Below are 23688 nucleotides of genomic sequence, written 5' to 3'. Positions count from 1 at the left end.
GAAATTTGTCAAAATTGAAGCTTTTGAGTAAGCAAAACTCTGTAAAAATGGCAATTTTGGTCACTGTAACAGTTTAAAAAGTGGTTATTCAACATGAGGCACGATCCAATTGACATTTTGAATCATTTTTGGTACAGTCCAAAAAATCAATTTTCTGATGAAAAACGATAACTCCGGACCTGTCGAACGTTCCCAAAATGGTCAATATGGATGAAATGTTAACATTTAATCTTTTTACTCTAAATGACTGTTGGATGTGAATTATGACTTTTTTCAACTTGAAGCTTTTGAGTAAGCAAAACTCTGTAAAAATGGCAATTTTGGTCACTGTGAGGGTTTAAAAAGTGGTTATTCAACATGAGGCATGATCCAATTGACATTTTGAATCATTTTTGGTACAGTCCAAAAAAATACATTTTCTGATGGAAAATGATGACTCCGGACCTGTCGAACGTTCCCAAAATGGTCAATATGGATGAAATTTTAACATTTAATTTTTTGACTGTAAATGACTGTTGGATGTGAATTATGAGTTTTTCAACTAAAATAAGTGTGTTTAAAGTAATTTCTGTGCCTGAAATTGGACAAAATTGAAGCTTTCTAATAAGCAAAACTCTATAAAAATGGCAATTTTGGTCACTGTGAGGGTTTAAAAAGTGGTTATTCAACATGAGGAACGATCCAATTTACATGTTGAATTATTTTTGGTACAGTCCAAAAAATCAATTTTCTGATGCAAAACGATGACTTCGGACCTGTCAAACGTTCCCAAAATGGTCAATATGGATGAAATTTTAACATTTTATTTTTTAACTGTAAATGACTGTTGGAAATGAATTGTGACTTTTTCAACTAAAATAAGTGTATTTAAAGTCATTTCTGTGCCTGAAATTGGTCAAAATTGCAGCTTTTGAGTAAGCAAAACTCTGTAAAAATGGCAATTTTGGTCACTGTGACAGTTTAAAAAGTGGTTATTCAACATGAGGCACGATCCAATTGACATTTTGAATCATTTTTGGTACAGTCCAAAAATCAATTTTCTGATGAAAAACGATAACTCCGGACCTGTCGAACGTTCCCAAAATGGTCAATATGGATGAAATGTTAACATTTAATCTTTTTACTCTAAATGACTGTTGGATGTGAATTATGACTTTTTCAACTTGAAGCTTTTGAGTAAGCAAAACTCTGTTAAAAAGGCAATTTTGGTCACTGTGAAGGTTTAAAAAGTGGTTATTCAACATGAGGCACGATCCAATTTACATTTTGAATCATTTTTGGTACAGTCCAAAAAACATCAATTTTCTGATGAAAAACGATGACTCCGGACCTGTCGAACGTTCCCAAAATGGTCAATATGGATGAAATTTTAACATTTTATTTTTTAACTGTAAATGACTGTTGGAAATGAATTGTGACTTTTTCAACTAAAATAAGTGTGTTTAAAGTCATTTCTGTGCCTGAAATTGGTCAAAATTGAGGCTTTTGAGTAAGCAAAACTCTGTAAAAATGGCAATTTTGGTTAATGTGAGGGTTTAAAAAGTGGTTATTCAACATTAGGCACGATCCAATTGACATTTTGAATCATTTTTGGTACAGTCCAAAAAAAAAACAATTTTCTGATGGAAAACGATGACTCCGGACCTGTCGAACGTTCCCAAAATGGTCAATATGGATGAAATTTTAACATTTAATTTTTTGACTGTAAATGACTGTTGGATGTGAAATATGAGTTTTTCAACTAAAATAAGTGTGTTTAAAGTAATTTCTGTGCCTGAAATTGGTCAAAATTAAAGCTTTTGAGTAAGCAAAACTCTGTAAAAATGGCAATTTTGGTCACTGTGATGGTTTAAAAAGTGGTTATTCAACATGAGGCACGATCCAATTGACATTTTGAACCATTTTTGGTACAGTCCAAAAAATCAATTTTCGGATGAAAAACAATGACTCCGGACCTGTCGAACGTTTCCAAAATGGTCAATATGGATGAAATTTTAACATTTGATTTTTTGACTGTAAATGACTGTTGGATGTGAATTATGAGTTTTTCAACTAAAATAAGTGTGTTTAAAGTAATTTCTGTGCCTGAAATTGATCAAAATTGAAGCTTTTGAGTAAGCAAAACTCTGTAAAAATGGCAATTTTGGTCACTGTGAGGGTTTAAAAAGTGGTTATTCAACATGAGGCATGATCCAATTGACATTTTGAATCATTTTTGGTACAGTCCAAAAAACATCAATTTTCGGATGAAAAACGATGACTCCGGACCTGTCGAACGTTCCCAAATTGGTCAATATGGATGAAATTTTAACATTTAATTTTTTGACTGTAAATGACTGTTGGATGTGAATTATGACTTTTTCAACTAAAATAAGTGTGTTTAAAGTCATTTCTGTGCCTGAAATTGGACAAAATTGAAGCTTTCGAGTAAGCAAAACTCTGTAAAAATGGCAATTTTGATCACTGTGAGGGTTTAAAAAGTGGTTATTCAACATGAGGCATGATCCAATTGACATTTTGAATCATTTTTGTTACAGTCCAAAAAAGTCAATTTTCTGATGAAAAACGATGACTCCGGACCTGTCGAACGTTCCCAAAATGGTCAATATAGATGAAATTTTAACATTTTATTTTTTGACTATAAATGACTGTTGGATGTGAATTATGAGTTTTTCAACTAAAATAAGTGTGTTTAAAGTCATTTCTGTGCATGAAATTGGTCAAAATTGAAGCTTTTGAGTAAGCAAAACTCTATAAAAATGGCAATTTTGGTCACTGTGAGGGTTTAAAAGGTGGTTATTCAACATGAGGCACGATCCAATTGACATTTTGAATCCTTTTTGGTACAAGTCCCAAAAATAATTTTTCAGATGAAAAACGATGACTCCGGACCTGTCGAACGTTCCCAAAATGGTCAATATGGATGAAATTTTAACATTTTATTTATTGACTGTAAATGACTGTTGGATGTGAATTATGAGTTTTTCAACCAAAATAAGTGTGTTTAAAGTCATTTCTGTGCCTGAAATTGGTCAAAATTGAAGCTTTTGAGTAAGCAAAACTCTGTAAAAATGGCAATTTTGGTCACTGTGAGGGTTTAAAAAGTGGTTATTCAACATGAGGCATGATCCAATTGACATTTTGAATCATTTTTGTTACATTCCAAAAAAGTCAATTTTCTGATGAAAAACGATGACTCCGGACCTGTCGAACGTTCCCAAAATGGTCAATATGGATGAAATTTTAACATTTTATTTATTGACTGTAAATGACTGTTGGATGTGAATTATGAGTTTTTCAACCAAAATAAGTGTGTTTTAAAGTCATTTCTGTGCCTGAAATTGGTCAAAATTGAAGCTTTCGAGTAAGCAAAACTCTGTAAAAATGGCAATTTTGGTCACTGTGAGGGTTTAAAAAGTGGTTATTCAACATGAGGCATGATCCAATTGACATTTTGAATCATTTTTGTTACAGTCCAAAAAAGTCAATTTTCTGATGAAAAACGATGACTCCGGACCTGTCGAACGTTCCCAAAATGGTCAATATAGATGAAATTTTAACATTTTATTTTTTGACTATAAATGACTGTTGGATGTGAATTATGAGTTTTTCAACTAAAATAAGTGTGTTTAAAGTCATTTCTGTGCATGAAATTGGTCAAAATTGAAGCTTTTGAGTAAGCAAAACTCTATAAAAATGGCAATTTTGGTCACTGTGAGGGTTTAAAAGGTGGTTATTCAACATGAGGCACGATCCAATTGACATTTTGAATCCTTTTTGGTACAAGTCCCAAAAATAATTTTTCAGATGAAAAACGATGACTCCGGACCTGTCGAACGTTCCCAAAATGGTCAATATGGATGAAATTTTAACATTTTATTTATTGACTGTAAATGACTGTTGGATGTGAATTATGAGTTTTTCAACCAAAATAAGTGTGTTTAAAGTCATTTCTGTGCCTGAAATTGGTCAAAATTGAAGCTTTTGAGTAAGCAAAACTCTGTAAAAATGGCAATTTTGGTCACTGTGAGGGTTTAAAAAGTGGTTATTCAACATGAGGCATGATCCAATTGACATTTTGAATCATTTTTGTTACATTCCAAAAAAGTCAATTTTCTGATGAAAAACGATGACTCTGGACCTGTCGAACGTTCCCAAAATGGTCAATATGGATGAAATTTTAACATTTTATTTATTGACTGTAAATGACTGTTGGATGTGAATTATGAGTTTTTCAACCAAAATAAGTGTGTTTTAAAGTCATTTCTGTGCCTGAAATTGGTCAAAATTGAAGCTTTCGAGTAAGCAAAACTCTGTAAAAATGGCAATTTTGGTCACTGTGAGGGTTTAAAAAGTGGTTATTCAACATGAGGCATGATCCAATTGACATTTTGAATCATTTTTGTTACAGTCCAAAAAAGTCAATTTTCTGATGAAAAACGATGACTCCGGACCTGTCGAACGTTCCCAAAATGGTCAATATAGATGAAATTTTAACATTTTATTTTTTGACTATAAATGACTGTTGGATGTGAATTATGAGTTTTTCAACTAAAATAAGTGTGTTTAAAGTCATTTCTGTGCATGAAATTGGTCAAAATTGAAGCTTTTGAGTAAGCAAAACTCTATAAAAATGGCAATTTTGGTCACTGTGAGGGTTTAAAAGGTGGTTATTCAACATGAGGCACGATCCAATTGACATTTTGAATCATTTTTGGTACAGTCCAAAAAATCAATTTTCTGATGAAAAACGATAACTCCGGACCTGTCGAACGTTCCCAAAATGGTCAATATGGATGAAATGTTAACATTTAATCTTTTTACTCTAAATGACTGTTGGATGTGAATTACGACTTTTTCAACTTGAAGCTTTTGAGTAAGCAAAACTCTGTAAAAATGGCAATTTTGGTCACTGTGAGGGTTTAAAAAGTGGTTATTCAACATGAGGCATGATCCAATTTACATTTTGAATCATTTTGGTACAGTCCAAAAAATAAATTTTCTGATGAAAAACGATGACTCCGGACATGTCGAACGTTCCCAAAATGGTCAATATGGATGATATTTTAACATTTTATTTTTTGACTATAAATGACTGTTGGATGTGAATTATGAGTTTTTCAACTAAAATAAGTGTGTTTAAAGTCATTTCTGTGCATGAAATTGGTCAAAATTGAAGCTTTTGAGTAAGCAAAACTCTATAAAAATGGCAATTTTGGTCACTGTGAGGGTTTAAAAAGTGGTTATTCAACATGAGGCACGATCCAATTGACATTTTGAATCATTTTTGGTACAGTCCAAAAAATCAATTTTTTGATGGAAAACGATGACTCCGGACTTGTGGAACGTTCCCAAAATGGTCAATATGGATGAAATTTTAACATTTAAATTGTTGACTGTAAATGACTGTTGGATGTGACTTATGAGTTTTTCAACTAAAATAAATGTGTTTAAAGTCATTTCTGTGCCTGAAATTGGTCAAAATTGCAGCTTTTGAGTAAGCAAAACTCTGTAAAAATGGCAATTTTGGTCACTGTGACAGTTTAAAAAGTGGTTATTCAACATGAGGCACGATCCAATTGACATTTTGAATCATATTGGTACCGTCCAAAAAATCAATTTTCTGATGAAAAACGATGACTCCGGACCTGTCGAACGTTCCCAAAATGGTCAATATGGATGATATTTTACCATTTTATTTTTTGACTATAAATGACTGTTGGATGTGAATTATGAGTTTTTCAACTAAAATAAGTGTGTTTAAAGTCATTTCTGTGCATGAAATTTGTCAAAATTGAAGCTTTTGAGTAAGCAAAACTCTGTAAAAATGGCAATTTTGGTCACTGTGACAGTTTAAAAAGTGGTTATTCAACATGAGGCACGATCCAATTGACATTTTGAATCATTTTTGGTACAGTCCAAAAAATCAATTTTCTGATGAAAAACGATAACTCCGGACCTGTCGAACGTTCCCAAAATGGTCAATATGGATGAAATGTTAACATTTAATCTTTTTACTCTAAATGACTGTTGGATGTGAATTATGACTTTTTCAAATTGAAGCTTTTGAGTAAGCAAAACTCTGTAAAAATGGCAATTTTGGTCACTGTGAGGGTTTAAAAAGTGGTTATTCAACATGAGGCATGATCCAATTGACATTTTGAATCATTTTTGGTACAGTCCAAAAAAATCAATTTTCTGATGAAAAACGATGACTCCGGACTTGTGGAACGTTCCCAAAATGGTCAATATGGATGAAATTTTAACATGTAATTTTTTGACTGTAAATGACTTTTGGATGTGAATTATGAGTTTTTCAACTAAAATAAGTGTGTTTAACGTAATTTCTGTCCCTGAAATTGGTCAAAATTGAAGCTTTTGAGTAAGCAAAACTCTGTAAAAAGTGGCAATTTTGGTCACTGTGAGGGTTTAAAAAGTGGTTATTCAGCATGAGGCATGATCCAATTGACATTTTGAATCATTTTTGGTACAGTCCAAAAAACATCAATTTTCGGATGAAAAACGATGACTCCGGACCTGTCGAACGTTCCCAAATTGGTCAATATGGATGAAATTTTAACATTTAATTTTTTGACTGTAAATGACTGTTGGATGTGAATTATGACTTTTTCAACTAAAATAAGTGTGTTTAAAGTCATTTCTGTGCCTGAAATTGGACAAAATTGAAGCTTTCTAATAAGCAAAACTCTGTAAAAATGGCAATTTTGGTCACTGTGAGGGTTTAAAAAGTGGTTATTCAACATGAGGAACGATCCAATTTACATGTTGAATCATTTTTGGTACAGTCCAAAAATCAATTTTCTGATGAAAAACGATAACTCCGGACCTGTCGAACGTTCCCAAAATGGTCAATATGGATGAAATGTTAACATTTAATCTTTTTACTCTAAATGACTGTTGGATGTGAATTATGACTTTTTCAACTTGAAGCTTTTGAGTAAGCAAAACTCTGTTAAAAAGGCAATTTTGGTCACTGTGAGGGTTTAAAAAGTGGTTATTCAACATGAGGCACGATCCAATTTACATTTTGAATCATTTTTGGTACAGTCCAAAAAACATCAATTTTCTGATGAAAAACGATGACTCCGGACCTGTCGAACGTTCCCAAAATGGTCAATATGGATGAAATTTTAACATTTTATTTTTTAACTGTAAATGACTGTTGGAAATGAATTGTGACTTTTTCAACTAAAATAAGTGTGTTTAAAGTCATTTCTGTGCCTGAAATTGGTCAAAATTGAGGCTTTTGAGTAAGCAAAACTCTGTAAAAATGGCAATTTTGGTTAATGTGAGGGTTTAAAAAGTGGTTATTCAACATTAGGCACGATCCAATTGACATTTTGAATCATTTTTGGTACAGTCCAAAAAAAAACAATTTTCTGATGGAAAACGATGACTCCGGACCTGTCGAACGTTCCCAAAATGGTCAATATGGATGAAATTTTAACATTTAATTTTTTGACTGTAAATGACTGTTGGATGTGAAATATGAGTTTTTCAACTAAAATAAGTGTGTTTAAAGTAATTTCTGTGCCTGAAATTGGTCAAAATTGAAGCTTTTGAGTAAGCAAAACTCTGTAAAAATGGCAATTTTGGTCACTGTGACAGTTTAAAAAGTGGTCATTCAACATGAGGCACGATCCAATTGACATTTTGAATCATATTGGTACAGTCCAAAAAATCAATTTTCTGATGAAAAACGATGACTCCGGACCTGTCGAACGTTCCCAAAATGGTCAATATGGATGATATTTTAACATTTTATTTTTTGACTATAAATGACTGTTGGATGTGAATTATGAGTTTTTCAACTAAAATAAGTGTGTTTAAAGTCATTTCTGTGCATGAAATTTGTCAAAATTGAAGCTTTTGAGTAAGCAAAACTCTGTAAAAATGGCAATTTTGGTCACTGTAACAGTTTAAAAAGTGGTTATTCAACATGAGGCACGATCCAATTGACATTTTGAATCATTTTTGGTACAGTCCAAAAAATCAATTTTCTGATGAAAAACGATAACTCCGGTCCTGTCGAACGTTCCCAAAATGGTCAATATGGATGAAATGTTAACATTTAATCTTTTTACTCTAAATGACTGTTGGATGTGAATTATGACTTTTTTCAACTTGAAGCTTTTGAGTAAGCAAAACTCTGTAAAAATGGCAATTTTGGTCACTGTGAGGGTTTAAAAAGTGGTTATTCAACATGAGGCATGATCCAATTGACATTCTGAATCATTTTTGGTACAGTCCAAAAAAATTCAATTTTCTGATGAAAAACGATGACTCCGGACTTGTGGAACGTTCCCAAAATGGTCAATATGGATGAAATGTTAACATTTAAGTTTTTTGACTGTAAATGACTGTTGGATGTGAATTATGAGTTTTTCAACTAAAATAAATGTGTTTAAAGTCATTTCTGTGCCTGAAATTGGACAAAATTGAAGCTTTCTAATAAGCAAAACTCTATAAAAATGGCAATTTTGGTCACTGTGAGGGTTTAAAAAGTGGTTATTCAACATGAGGAACGATCCAATTTACATGTTGAATTATTTTTGGTACAGTCCAAAAAATCAATTTTCTGATGCAAAACGATGACTCCGGACCTGTCAAACGTTCCCAAAATGGTCAATATGGATGAAATTTTAACATTTTATTTTTTAACTGTAAATGACTGTTGGAAATGAATTGTGACTTTTTCAACTAAAATAAGTGTATTTAAAGTCATTTCTGTGCCTGAAATTGGTCAAAATTGCAGCTTTTGAGTAAGCAAAACTCTGTAAAAATGGCAATTTTGGTCACTGTGACAGTTTAAAAAGTGGTTATTCAACATGAGGCACGATCCAATTGACATTTTGAATCATTTTTGGTACAGTCCAAAAATCAATTTTCTGATGAAAAACGATAACTCCGGACCTGTCGAACGTTCCCAAAATGGTCAATATGGATGAAATGTTAACATTTAATCTTTTTACTCTAAATGACTGTTGGATGTGAATTATGACTTTTTCAACTTGAAGCTTTTGAGTAAGCAAAACTCTGTTAAAAAGGCAATTTTGGTCACTGTGAGGGTTTAAAAAGTGGTTATTCAACATGAGGCACGATCCAATTTACATTTTGAATCATTTTTGGTACAGTCCAAAAAACATCAATTTTCTGATGAAAAACGATGACTCCGGACCTGTCGAACGTTCCCAAAATGGTCAATATGGATGAAATTTTAACATTTTATTTTTTAACTGTAAATGACTGTTGGAAATGAATTGTGACTTTTTCAACTAAAATAAGTGTGTTTAAAGTCATTTCTGTGCCTGAAATTGGTCAAAATTGAGGCTTTTGAGTAAGCAAAACTCTGTAAAAATGGCAATTTTGGTTAATGTGAGGGTTTAAAAAGTGGTTATTCAACATTAGGCACGATCCAATTGACATTTTGAATCATTTTTGGTACAGTCCAAAAAAAAACAATTTTCTGATGGAAAACGATGACTCCGGACCTGTCGAACGTTCCCAAAATGGTCAATATGGATGAAATTTTAACATTTAATTTTTTGACTGTAAATGACTGTTGGATGTGAAATATGAGTTTTTCAACTAAAATAAGTGTGTTTAAAGTAATTTCTGTGCCTGAAATTGGTCAAAATTAAAGCTTTTGAGTAAGCAAAACTCTGTAAAAATGGCAATTTTGGTCACTGTGATGGTTTAAAAAGTGGTTATTCAACATGAGGCACGATCCAATTGACATTTTGAATCATTTTTGGTACAGTCCAAAAAATCAATTTTCGGATGAAAAACAATGACTCCGGACCTGTCGAACGTTTCCAAAATGGTCAATATGGATGAAATTTTAACATTTGATTTTTTGACTGTAAATGACTGTTGGATGTGAATTATGAGTTTTTCAACTAAAATAAGTGTGTTTAAAGTAATTTCTGTGCCTGAAATTGATCAAAATTGAAGCTTTTGAGTAAGCAAAACTCTGTAAAAATGGCAATTTTGGTCACTGTGAGGGTTTAAAAAGTGGTTATTCAACATGAGGCATGATCCAATTGACATTTTGAATCATTTTTGGTACAGTCCAAAAAAATCACTTTTCTGATGAAAAACGATGACTCCGGACTTGTGGAACGTTCCCAAAATGGTCAATATGGATGAAATTTTAACATGTAATTTTTTGACTGTAAATGACTTTTGGATGTGAATTATGAGTTTTTCAACTAAAATAAGTGTGTTTAACGTAATTTCTGTCCCTGAAATTGGTCAAAATTGAAGCTTTTGAGTAAGCAAAACTCTGTAAAAAGTGGCAATTTTGGTCACTGTGAGGGTTTAAAAAGTGGTTATTCAACATGAGGCATGATCCAATTGACATTTTGAATCATTTTTGGTACAGTCCAAAAAACATCAATTTTCGGATGAAAAACGATGACTCCGGACCTGTCGAACGTTCCCAAATTGGTCAATATGGATGAAATTTTAACATTTAATTTTTTGACTGTAAATGACTGTTGGATGTGAATTATGACTTTTTCAACTAAAATAAGTGTGTTTAAAGTCATTTCTGTGCCTGAAATTGGACAAAATTGAAGCTTTCGAGTAAGCAAAACTCTGTAAAAATGGCAATTTTGATCACTGTGAGGGTTTAAAAAGTGGTTATTCAACATGAGGCATGATCCAATTGACATTTTGAATCATTTTTGTTACAGTCCAAAAAAGTCAATTTTCTGATGAAAAACGATGACTCCGGACCTGTCGAACGTTCCCAAAATGGTCAATATAGATGAAATTTTAACATTTTATTTTTTGACTATAAATGACTGTTGGATGTGAATTATGAGTTTTTCAACTAAAATAAGTGTGTTTAAAGTCATTTCTGTGCCTGAAATTGGTCAAAATTGAAGCTTTTGAGTAAGCAAAACTCTGTAAAAATGGCCATTTTGGTCACTGTGAGGGTTTAAAAAGTGGTTATTCAACATGAGGCATGATCCAATTGACATTTTGAATCATTTTTGTTACATTCCAAAAAAGTCAATTTTCTGATGAAAAACGATGACTCCGGACCTGTCGAACGTTCCCAAAATGGTCAATATGGATGAAATTTTAACATTTTATTTATTGACTGTAAATGACTGTTGGATGTGAATTATGAGTTTTTCAACCAAAATAAGTGTGTTTTAAAGTCATTTCTGTGCCTGAAATTGGTCAAAATTGAAGCTTTCGAGTAAGCAAAACTCTGTAAAAATGGCAATTTTGGTCACTGTGAGGGTTTAAAAAGTGGTTATTCAACATGAGGCATGATCCAATTGACATTTTGAATCATTTTTGTTACAGTCCAAAAAAGTCAATTTTCTGATGAAAAACGATGACTCCGGACCTGTCGAACGTTCCCAAAATGGTCAATATAGATGAAATTTTAACATTTTATTTTTTGACTATAAATGACTGTTGGATGTGAATTATGAGTTTTTCAACTAAAATAAGTGTGTTTAAAGTCATTTCTGTGCATGAAATTGGTCAAAATTGAAGCTTTTGAGTAAGCAAAACTCTATAAAAATGGCAATTTTGGTCACTGTGAGGGTTTAAAAGGTGGTTATTCAACATGAGGCACGATCCAATTGACATTTTGAATCATTTTTGGTACAGTCCAAAAAAATCAATTTTCTGATGAAAAACGATAACTCCGGACCTGTCGAACGTTCCCAAAATGGTCAATATGGATGAAATGTTAACATTTAATCTTTTTACTCTAAATGACTGTTGGATGTGAATTACGACTTTTTCAACTTGAAGCTTTTGAGTAAGCAAAACTCTGTAAAAATGGCAATTTTGGTCACTGTGAGGGTTTAAAAAGTGGTTATTCAACATGAGGCATGATCCAATTTACATTTTGAATCATTTTGGTACAGTCCAAAAAATAAATTTTCTGATGAAAAACGATGACTCCGGACATGTCGAACGTTCCCAAAATGGTCAATATGGATGATATTTTAACATTTTATTTTTTGACTATAAATGACTGTTGGATGTGAATTATGAGTTTTTCAACTAAAATAAGTGTGTTTAAAGTCATTTCTGTGCATGAAATTGGTCAAAATTGAAGCTTTTGAGTAAGCAAAACTCTATAAAAATGGCAATTTTGGTCACTGTGAGGGTTTAAAAAGTGGTTATTCAACATGAGGCACGATCCAATTGACATTTTGAATCATTTTTGGTACAGTCCAAAAAATCAATTTTTTGATGGAAAACGATGACTCCGGACTTGTGGAACGTTCCCAAAATGGTCAATATGGATGAAATTTTAACATTTAAATTGTTGACTGTAAATGACTGTTGGATGTGACTTATGAGTTTTTCAACTAAAATAAATGTGTTTAAAGTCATTTCTGTGCCTGAAATTGGTCAAAATTGCAGCTTTTGAGTAAGCAAAACTCTGTAAAAATGGCAATTTTGGTCACTGTGACAGTTTAAAAAGTGGTTATTCAACATGAGGCACGATCCAATTGACATTTTGAATCATATTGGTACCGTCCAAAAAATCAATTTTCTGATGAAAAACGATGACTCCGGACCTGTCGAACGTTCCCAAAATGGTCAATATGGATGATATTTTACCATTTTATTTTTTGACTATAAATGACTGTTGGATGTGAATTATGAGTTTTTCAACTAAAATAAGTGTGTTTAAAGTCATTTCTGTGCATGAAATTTGTCAAAATTGAAGCTTTTGAGTAAGCAAAACTCTGTAAAAATGGCAATTTTGGTCACTGTGAGGGTTTAAAAAGTGGTTATTCAACATGAGGCATGATCCAATTGACATTTTGAATCATTTTTGTTACATTCCAAAAAAGTCAATTTTCTGATGAAAAACGATGACTCCGGACCTGTCGAACGTTCCCAAAATGGTCAATATGGATGAAATTTTAACATTTTATTTATTGACTGTAAATGACTGTTGGATGTGAATTATGAGTTTTTCAACCAAAATAAGTGTGTTTTAAAGTCATTTCTGTGCCTGAAATTGGTCAAAATTGAAGCTTTCGAGTAAGCAAAACTCTGTAAAAATGGCAATTTTGGTCACTGTGAGGGTTTAAAAAGTGGTTATTCAACATGAGGCATGATCCAATTGACATTTTGAATCATTTTTGTTACAGTCCAAAAAAGTCAATTTTCTGATGAAAAACGATGACTCCGGACCTGTCGAACGTTCCCAAAATGGTCAATATAGATGAAATTTTAACATTTTATTTTTTGACTATAAATGACTGTTGGATGTGAATTATGAGTTTTTCAACTAAAATAAGTGTGTTTAAAGTCATTTCTGTGCATGAAATTGGTCAAAATTGAAGCTTTTGAGTAAGCAAAACTCTATAAAAATGGCAATTTTGGTCACTGTGAGGGTTTAAAAGGTGGTTATTCAACATGAGGCACGATCCAATTGACATTTTGAATCATTTTTGGTACAGTCCAAAAAATCAATTTTCTGATGAAAAACGATAACTCCGGACCTGTCGAACGTTCCCAAAATGGTCAATATGGATGAAATGTTAACATTTAATCTTTTTACTCTAAATGACTGTTGGATGTGAATTACGACTTTTTCAACTTGAAGCTTTTGAGTAAGCAAAACTCTGTAAAAATGGCAATTTTGGTCACTGTGAGGGTTTAAAAAGTGGTTATTCAACATGAGGCATGATCCAATTTACATTTTGAATCATTTTGGTACAGTCCAAAAAATAAATTTTCTGATGAAAAACGATGACTCCGGACATGTCGAACGTTCCCAAAATGGTCAATATGGATGATATTTTAACATTTTATTTTTTGACTATAAATGACTGTTGGATGTGAATTATGAGTTTTTCAACTAAAATAAGTGTGTTTAAAGTCATTTCTGTGCATGAAATTGGTCAAAATTGAAGCTTTTGAGTAAGCAAAACTCTATAAAAATGGCAATTTTGGTCACTGTGAGGGTTTAAAAAGTGGTTATTCAACATGAGGCACGATCCAATTGACATTTTGAATCATTTTTGGTACAGTCCAAAAAATCAATTTTTTGATGGAAAACGATGACTCCGGACTTGTGGAACGTTCCCAAAATGGTCAATATGGATGAAATTTTAACATTTAAATTGTTGACTGTAAATGACTGTTGGATGTGACTTATGAGTTTTTCAACTAAAATAAATGTGTTTAAAGTCATTTCTGTGCCTGAAATTGGTCAAAATTGCAGCTTTTGAGTAAGCAAAACTCTGTAAAAATGGCAATTTTGGTCACTGTGACAGTTTAAAAAGTGGTTATTCAACATGAGGCACGATCCAATTGACATTTTGAATCATATTGGTACCGTCCAAAAAATCAATTTTCTGATGAAAAACGATGACTCCGGACCTGTCGAACGTTCCCAAAATGGTCAATATGGATGATATTTTACCATTTTATTTTTTGACTATAAATGACTGTTGGATGTGAATTATGAGTTTTTCAACTAAAATAAGTGTGTTTAAAGTCATTTCTGTGCATGAAATTTGTCAAAATTGAAGCTTTTGAGTAAGCAAAACTCTGTAAAAATGGCAATTTTGGTCACTGTGACAGTTTAAAAAGTGGTTATTCAACATGAGGCACGATCCAATTGACATTTTGAATCATTTTTGGTACAGTCCAAAAAATCAATTTTCTGATGAAAAACGATAACTCCGGACCTGTCGAACGTTCCCAAAATGGTCAATATGGATGAAATGTTAACATTTAATCTTTTTACTCTAAATGACTGTTGGATGTGAATTATGACTTTTTCAAATTGAAGCTTTTGAGTAAGCACAACTCTGTAAAAATGGCAATTTTGGTCACTGTGAGGGTTTAAAAAGTGGTTATTCAACATGAGGCATGATCCAATTGACATTTTGAATCATTTTTGGTACAGTCCAAAAAAATCAATTTTCTGATGAAAAACGATGACTCCGGACTTGTGGAACGTTCCCAAAATGGTCAATATGGATGAAATTTTAACATGTAATTTTTTGACTGTAAATGACTTTTGGATGTGAATTATGAGTTTTTCAACTAAAATAAGTGTGTTTAACGTAATTTCTGTCCCTGAAATTGGTCAAAATTGAAGCTTTTGAGTAAGCAAAACTCTGTAAAAAGTGGCAATTTTGGTCACTGTGAGGGTTTAAAAAGTGGTTATTCAGCATGAGGCATGATCCAATTGACATTTTGAATCATTTTTGGTACAGTCCAAAAAACATCAATTTTCGGATGAAAAACGATGACTCCGGACCTGTCGAACGTTCCCAAATTGGTCAATATGGATGAAATTTTAACATTTAATTTTTTGACTGTAAATGACTGTTGGATGTGAATTATGACTTTTTCAACTAAAATAAGTGTGTTTAAAGTCATTTCTGTGCCTGAAATTGGACAAAATTGAAGCTTTCTAATAAGCAAAACTCTGTAAAAATGGCAATTTTGGTCACTGTGAGGGTTTAAAAAGTGGTTATTCAACATGAGGAACGATCCAATTTACATGTTGAATCATTTTTGGTACAGTCCAAAAAATCAATTTTCTGATGAAAAACGATAACTCCGGACCTGTCGAACGTTCCCAAAATGGTCAATATGGATGATATTTTAACATTTTATTTTTTGACTATAAATGACTGTTGGATGTGAATTATGACTTTTTCAAATTGAAGCTTTTGAGTAAGCAAAACTCTGTAAAAATGGCAATTTTGGTCACTGTGAGGGTTTAAAAAGTGGTTATTCAACATGAGGCACGATCCAATTGACATTTTGAATCATTTTTGGTACAGTCCAAAAAATCAATTTTCTGATGAAAAACGATAACTCCGGACCTGTCGAACGTTCCCAAAATGGTCAATATGGATGAAATGTTAACATTTAATCTTTTTACTCTAAATGACTGTTGGATGTGAATTATGACTTTTTCAACTTGAAGCTTTTGAGTAAGCAAAACTCTGTAAAAATGGCAATTTTGGTCACTGTGAGGGTTTAAAAAGTGGTTATTCAACATGAGGCATGATCCAATTTACATTTTGAATCATTTTGGTACAGTCCAAAAAATAAATTTTCTGATGAAAAACGATGACTCCGGACATGTCGAACGTTCCCAAAATGGTCAATATGGATGATATTTTAACATTTTATTTTTTGACTATAAATGACTGTTGGATGTGAATTATGAGTTTTTCAACTAAAATAAGTGTGTTTAAAGTCATTTCTGTGCATGAAATTGGTCAAAATTGAAGCTTTTGAGTAAGCAAAACTCTATAAAAATGGCAATTTTGGTCACTGTGAGGGTTTAAAAAGTGGTTATTCAACATGAGGCACGATCCAATTGACATTTTGAATCATTTTTGGTACAGTCCAAAAAATCAATTTTTTGATGGAAAACGATGACTCCGGACTTGTGGAACGTTCCCAAAATGGTCAATATGGATGAAATTTTAACATTTAAATTGTTGACTGTAAATGACTGTTGGATGTGACTTATGAGTTTTTCAACTAAAATAAATGTGTTTAAAGTCATTTCTGTGCCTGAAATTGGTCAAAATTGCAGCTTTTGAGTAAGCAAAACTCTGTAAAAATGGCAATTTTGGTCACTGTGACAGTTTAAAAAGTGGTTATTCAACATGAGGCACGATCCAATTGACATTTTGAATCATATTGGTACCGTCCAAAAAATCCATTTTCTGATGAAAAACGATGACTCCGGACCTGTCGAACGTTCCCAAAATGGTCAATATGGATGATATTTTACCATTTTATTTTTTGACTATAAATGACTGTTGGATGTGAATTATGAGTTTTTCAACTAAAATAAGTGTGTTTAAAGTCATTTCTGTGCATGAAATTTGTCAAAATTGAAGCTTTTGAGTAAGCAAAACTCTGTAAAAATGGCAATTTTGGTCACTGTGACAGTTTAAAAAGTGGTTATTCAACATGAGGCACGATCCAATTGACATTTTGAATAATTTTTGGTACAGTCCAAAAAATCAATTTTCTGATGAAAAACGATAACTCCGGACCTGTCGAACGTTCCCAAAATGGTCAATATGGATGAAATGTTAACATTTAATCTTTTTACTCTAAATGACTGTTGGATGTGAATTATGACTTTTTCAAATTGAAGCTTTTGAGTAAGCAAAACTCTGTAAAAATGGCAATTTTGGTCACTGTGAGGGTTTAAAAAGTGGTTATTCAACATGAGGCATGATCCAATTGACATTTTGAATCATTTTTGGTACAGTCCAAAAAAATCAATTTTCTGATGAAAAACGATGACTCCGGACTTGTGGAACGTTCCCAAAATGGTCAATATGGATGAAATTTTAACATGTAATTTTTTGACTGTAAATGACTTTTGGATGTGAATTATGAGTTTTTCAACTAAAATAAGTGTGTTTAACGTAATTTCTGTTCCTGAAATTGGTCAAAATTGAAGCTTTTGAGTAAGCAAAACTCTGTAAAAAGTGGCAATTTTGGTCACTGTGAGGGTTTAAAAAGTGGTTATTCAGCATGAGGCATGATCCAATTGACATTTTGAATCATTTTTGGTACAGTCCAAAAAACATCAATTTTCGGATGAAAAACGATGACTCCGGACCTGTCGAACGTTCCCAAATTGGTCAATATGGATGAAATTTTAACATTTAATTTTTTGACTGTAAATGACTGTTGGATGTGAATTATGACTTTTTCAACTAAAATAAGTGTGTTTAAAGTCATTTCTGTGCCTGAAATTGGACAAAATTGAAGCTTTCTAATAAGCAAAACTCTGTAAAAATGGCAATTTTGGTCACTGTGAGGGTTTAAAAAGTGGTTATTCAACATGAGGAACGATCCAATTTACATATTGAATCATTTTTGGTACAGTCCAAAAAATCAATTTTCTGATGAAAAACGATAACTCCGGACCTGTCGAACGTTCCCAAAATGGTCAATATGGATGATATTTTAACATTTTATTTTTTGACTATAAATGACTGTTGGATGTGAATTATGAGTTTTTCAACTAAAATAAGTGTGTTTAAAGTCATTTCTGTGCATGAAATTGGTCAAAATTGAAGCTTTTGAGTAAGCAAAACTCTGTAAAAATGGCAATTTCGGTCACTGTGAGGGTTTAAAAAGTGGTTATTCAACATGAGGCATGATCCAATTGACATTTTGAATCATTTTTGTTACAGTCCAAAAAAGTCAATTTTCTGATGAAAAACGATGACTCCGGACCTGTCGAACGTTCCCAAAATGGTCAATATGGATGAAATTTTAACATTTTATTTATTGACTGTAAATGACTGTTGGATGTGAATTATGAGATTTTCAACCAAAATAAGTGTGTTTTAAAGTCATTTCTGTGCCTGAAATTGGTCAAAATTGCAGCTTTTGAGTAAGCAAAACTCTGTAAAAATGGCAATTTTGGTCACTGTGACAGTATAAAAAGTGGTTATTCAACATGAGGCACGATCCAATTGACATTTTGAATCATTTTTGGTACAGTCCAAAAATCAATTTTCTGATAAAAAACGATAACTCCGGACCTGTCGAACGTTCCCAAAATGGTCAATATGGATGAAATGTTAACATTTAATCTTTTTACTCTAAATGACTGTTGGATGTGAATTATGACTTTTTCAACTTGAAGCTTTTGAGTAAGCAAAACTCTGTTAAAAAGGCAATTTTGGTCACTGTGAGGGTTTAAAAAGTGGTTATTCAACATGAGGCACGATCCAATTGACATTTTGAATCATTTTTGGTACAGTCCAAAAAATCAATTTTCTGATGAAAAACGATAACTCCGGACCTGTCGAACGTTCCCAAAATGGTCAATATGGATGAAATGTTAACATTTAATCTTTTTACTCTAAATGACTGTTGGATGTGAATTATGACTTTTTCAACTTGAAGCTTTTGAGTAAGCAAAACTCTGTAAAAATGGCAATTTTGGTCACTGTGAGGGTTTAAAAAGTGGTTATTCAACATGAGGCATGATCCAATTTACATTTTGAATCATTTTGGTACAGTCCAAAAAATAAATTTTCTGATGAAAAACGATGACTCCGGACATGTCGAACGTTCCCAAAATGGTCAATATGGATGATATTTTACCATTTTATTTTTTGACTATAAATGACTGTTGGATGTGAATTATGAGTTTTTCAACTAAAATAAGTGTGTTTAAAGTCATTTCTGTGCATGAAATTTGTCAAAATTGAAGCTTTTGAGTAAGCAAAACTCTGTAAAAATGGCAATTTTGGTCACTGTGACAGTTTAAAAAGTGGTTATTCAACATGAGGCACGATCCAATTGACATTTTGAATCATTTTTGGTACAGTCCAAAAAATCAATTTTCTGATGAAAAACGATAACTCCGGACCTGTCGAACGTTCCCAAAATGGTCAATATGGATGAAATGTTAACATTTAATCTTTTTACTCTAAATGACTGTTGGATGTGAATTATGACTTTTTCAAATTGAAGCTTTTGAGTAAGCAAAACTCTGTAAAAATGGCAATTTTGGTCACTGTGAGGGTTTAAAAAGTGGTTATTCAACATGAGGCATGATCCAATTGACATTTTGAATCATTTTTGGTACAGTCCAAAAAAATCAATTTTCTGATGAAAAACGATGACTCCGGACTTGTGGAACGTTCCCAAAATGGTCAATATGGATGAAATTTTAACATGTAATTTTTTGACTGTAAATGACTTTTGGATGTGAATTATGAGTTTTTCAACTAAAATAAGTGTGTTTAACGTAATTTCTGTCCCTGAAATTGGTCAAAATTGAAGCTTTTGAGTAAGCAAAACTCTGTAAAAAGTGGCAATTTTGGTCACTGTGAGGGTTTAAAAAGTGGTTATTCAGCATGAGGCATGATCCAATTGACATTTTGAATCATTTTTGGTACAGTCCAAAAAACATCAATTTTCGGATGAAAAACGATGACTCCGGACCTGTCGAACGTTCCCAAATTGGTCAATATGGATGAAATTTTAACATTTAATTTTTTGACTGTAAATGACTGTTGGATGTGAATTATGACTTTTTCAACTAAAATAAGTGTGTTTAAAGTCATTTCTGTGCCTGAAATTGGACAAAATTGAAGCTTTCTAATAAGCAAAACTCTGTAAAAATGGCAATTTTGGTCACTGTGAGGGTTTAAAAAGTGGTTATTCAACATGAGGAACGATCCAATTTACATGTTGAATCATTTTTGGTACAGTCCAAAAAATCAATTTTCTGATGAAAAACGATAACTCCGGACCTGTCGAACGTTCCCAAAATGGTCAATATGGATGATATTTTAACATTTTATTTTTTGACTATAAATGACTGTTGGATGTGAATTATGACTTTTTCAAATTGAAGCTTTTGAGTAAGCAAAACTCTGTAAAAATGGCAATTTTGATCACTGTGAGGGTTTAAAAAGTGGTTATTCAACATGAGGCACGATCCAATTGACATTTTGAATCATTTTTGGTACAGTCCAAAAAATCAATTTTCTGATGAAAAACGATAACTCCGGACCTGTCGAACGTTCCCAAAATGGTCAATATGGATGAAATGTTAACATTTAATCTTTTTACTCTAAATGACTGTTGGATGTGAATTATGACTTTTTCAACTTGAAGCTTTTGAGTAAGCAAAACTCTGTAAAAATGGCAATTTTGGTCACTGTGAGGGTTTAAAAAGTGGTTATTCAACATGAGGCATGATCCAATTTACATTTTGAATCATTTTGGTACAGTCCAAAAAATAAATTTTCTGATGAAAAACGATGACTCCGGACATGTCGAACGTTCCCAAAATGGTCAATATGGATGATATTTTAACATTTTATTTTTTGACTATAAATGACTGTTGGATGTGAATTATGAGTTTTTCAACTAAAATAAGTGTGTTTAAAGTCATTTCTGTGCATGAAATTGGTCAAAATTGAAGCTTTTGAGTAAGCAAAACTCTATAAAAATGGCAATTTTGGTCACTGTGAGGGTTTAAAAAGTGGTTATTCAACATGAGGCACGATCCAATTGACATTTTGAATCATTTTTGGTACAGTCCAAAAAATCAATTTTTTGATGGAAAACGATGACTCCGGACTTGTGGAACGTTCCCAAAATGGTCAATATGGATGAAATTTTAACATTTAAATTGTTGACTGTAAATGACTGTTGGATGTGACTTATGAGTTTTTCAACAAAAATAAATGTGTTTAAAGTCATTTCTGTGCCTGAAATTGGTCAAAATTGCAGCTTTTGAGTAAGCAAAACTCTGTAAAAATGGCAATTTTGGTCACTGTGACAGTTTAAAAAGTGGTTATTCAACATGAGGCACGATCCAATTGACATTTTGAATCATATTGGTACCGTCCAAAAAATCAATTTTCTGATGAAAAACGATGACTCCGGACCTGTCGAACGTTCCCAAAATGGTCAATATGGATGATATTTTACCATTTTATTTTTTGACTATAAATGACTGTTGGATGTGAATTATGAGTTTTTCAACTAAAATAAGTGTGTTTAAAGTCATTTCTGTGCATGAAATTTGTCAAAATTGAAGCTTTTGAGTAAGCAAAACTCTGTAAAAATGGCAATTTTGGTCACTGTGACAGTTTAAAAAGTGGTTATTCAACATGAGGCACGATCCAATTGACATTTTGAATCATTTTTGGTACAGTCCAAAAAATCAATTTTCTGATGAAAAACGATAACTCCGGACCTGTCGAACGTTCCCAAAATGGTCAATATGGATGAAATGTTAACATTTAATCTTTTTACTCTAAATGACTGTTGGATGTGAATTATGACTTTTTCAAATTGAAGCTTTTGAGTAAGCAAAACTCTGTAAAAATGGCAATTTTGGTCACTGTGAGGGTTTAAAAAGTGGTTATTCAACATGAGGCATGATCCAAATGACATTTTGAATCATTTTTGGTACAGTCCAAAAAAATCAATTTTCTGATGAAAAACGATGACTCCGGACTTGTGGAACGTTCCCAAAATGGTCAATATGGATGAAATTTTAACATGTAATTTTTTGACTGTAAATGACTTTTGGATGTGAATTATGAGTTTTTCAACTAAAATAAGTGTGTTTAACGTAATTTCTGTTCCTGAAATTGGTCAAAATTGAAGCTTTTGAGTAAGCAAAACTCTGTAAAAAGTGGCAATTTTGGTCACTGTGAGGGTTTAAAAAGTGGTTATTCAGCATGAGGCATGATCCAATTGACATTTTGAATCATTTTTGGTACAGTCCAAAAAACATCAATTTTCGGATGAAAAACGATGACTCCGGACCTGTTGAACGTTCCCAAATTGGTCAATATGGATGAAATTTTAACATTTAATTTTTTGACTGTAAATGACTGTTGGATGTGAATTATGACTTTTTCAACTAAAATAAGTGTGTTTAAAGTCATTTCTGTGCCTGAAATTGGACAAAATTGAAGCTTTCTAATAAGCAAAACTCTGTAAAAATGGCAATTTTGGTCACTGTGAGGGTTTAAAAAGTGGTTATTCAACATGAGGAACGATCCAATTTACATGTTGAATCATTTTTGGTACAGTCCAAAAAAATCAATTTTCTGATGAAAAACGATAACTCCGGACCTGTCGAACGTTCCCAAAATGGTCAATATGGATGATATTTTAACATTTTATTTTTTGACTATAAATGACTGTTGGATGTGAATTATGAGTTTTTCAACTAAAATAAGTGTGTTTAAAGTCATTTCTGTGCATGAAATTGGTCAAAATTGAAGCTTTTGAGTAAGCAAAACTCTGTAAAAATGGCAATTTTGGTCACTGTGAGGGTTTAAAAAGTGGTTATTCAACATGAGGCATGATCCAATTGACATTTTGAATCATTTTTGTTACAGTCCAAAAAAGTCAATTTTCTGATGAAAAACGATGACTCCGGACCTGTCGAACGTTCCCAAAATGGTCAATATGGATGAAATTTTAACATTTTATTTATTGACTGTAAATGACTGTTGGATGTGAATTATGAGATTTTCAACCAAAATAAGTGTGTTTTAAAGTCATTTCTGTGCCTGAAATTGGTCAAAATTGCAGCTTTTGAGTAAGCAAAACTCTGTAAAAATGGCAATTTTGGTCACTGTGACAGTATAAAAAGTGGTTATTCAACATGAGGCACGATCCAATTGACATTTTGAATCATTTTTGGTACAGTCCAAAAATCAATTTTCTGATAAAAAACGATAACTCCGGACCTGTCGAACGTTCCCAAAATGGTCAATATGGATGAAATGTTAACATTTAATCTTTTTACTCTAAATGACTGTTGGATGTGAATTATGACTTTTTCAACTTGAAGCTTTTGAGTAAGCAAAACTCTGTTAAAAAGGCAATTTTGGTCACTGTGAGGGTTTAAAAAGTGGTTATTCAACATGAGGCACGATCCAATTGACATTTTGAATCATTTTTGGTACAGTCCAAAAAATCAATTTTCTGATGAAAAACGATAACTCCGGACCTGTCGAACGTTCCCAAAATGGTCAATATGGATGAAATGTTAATATTTAATCTTTTTACTCTAAATGACTGTTGGATGTGAATTATGACTTTTTCAACTTGAAGCTTTTGAGTAAGCAAAACTCTGTAAAAATGGCAATTTTGGTCACTGTGAGGGTTTAA

The sequence above is a fragment of the Lissotriton helveticus genome, chromosome 6, assembly GCF_964261635.1.
Source record: "Lissotriton helveticus chromosome 6, aLisHel1.1, whole genome shotgun sequence".
NCBI lineage: Eukaryota > Metazoa > Chordata > Amphibia > Caudata > Salamandridae > Lissotriton > Lissotriton helveticus.
Note: the sequence above shows the minus strand (reverse complement) of the source record.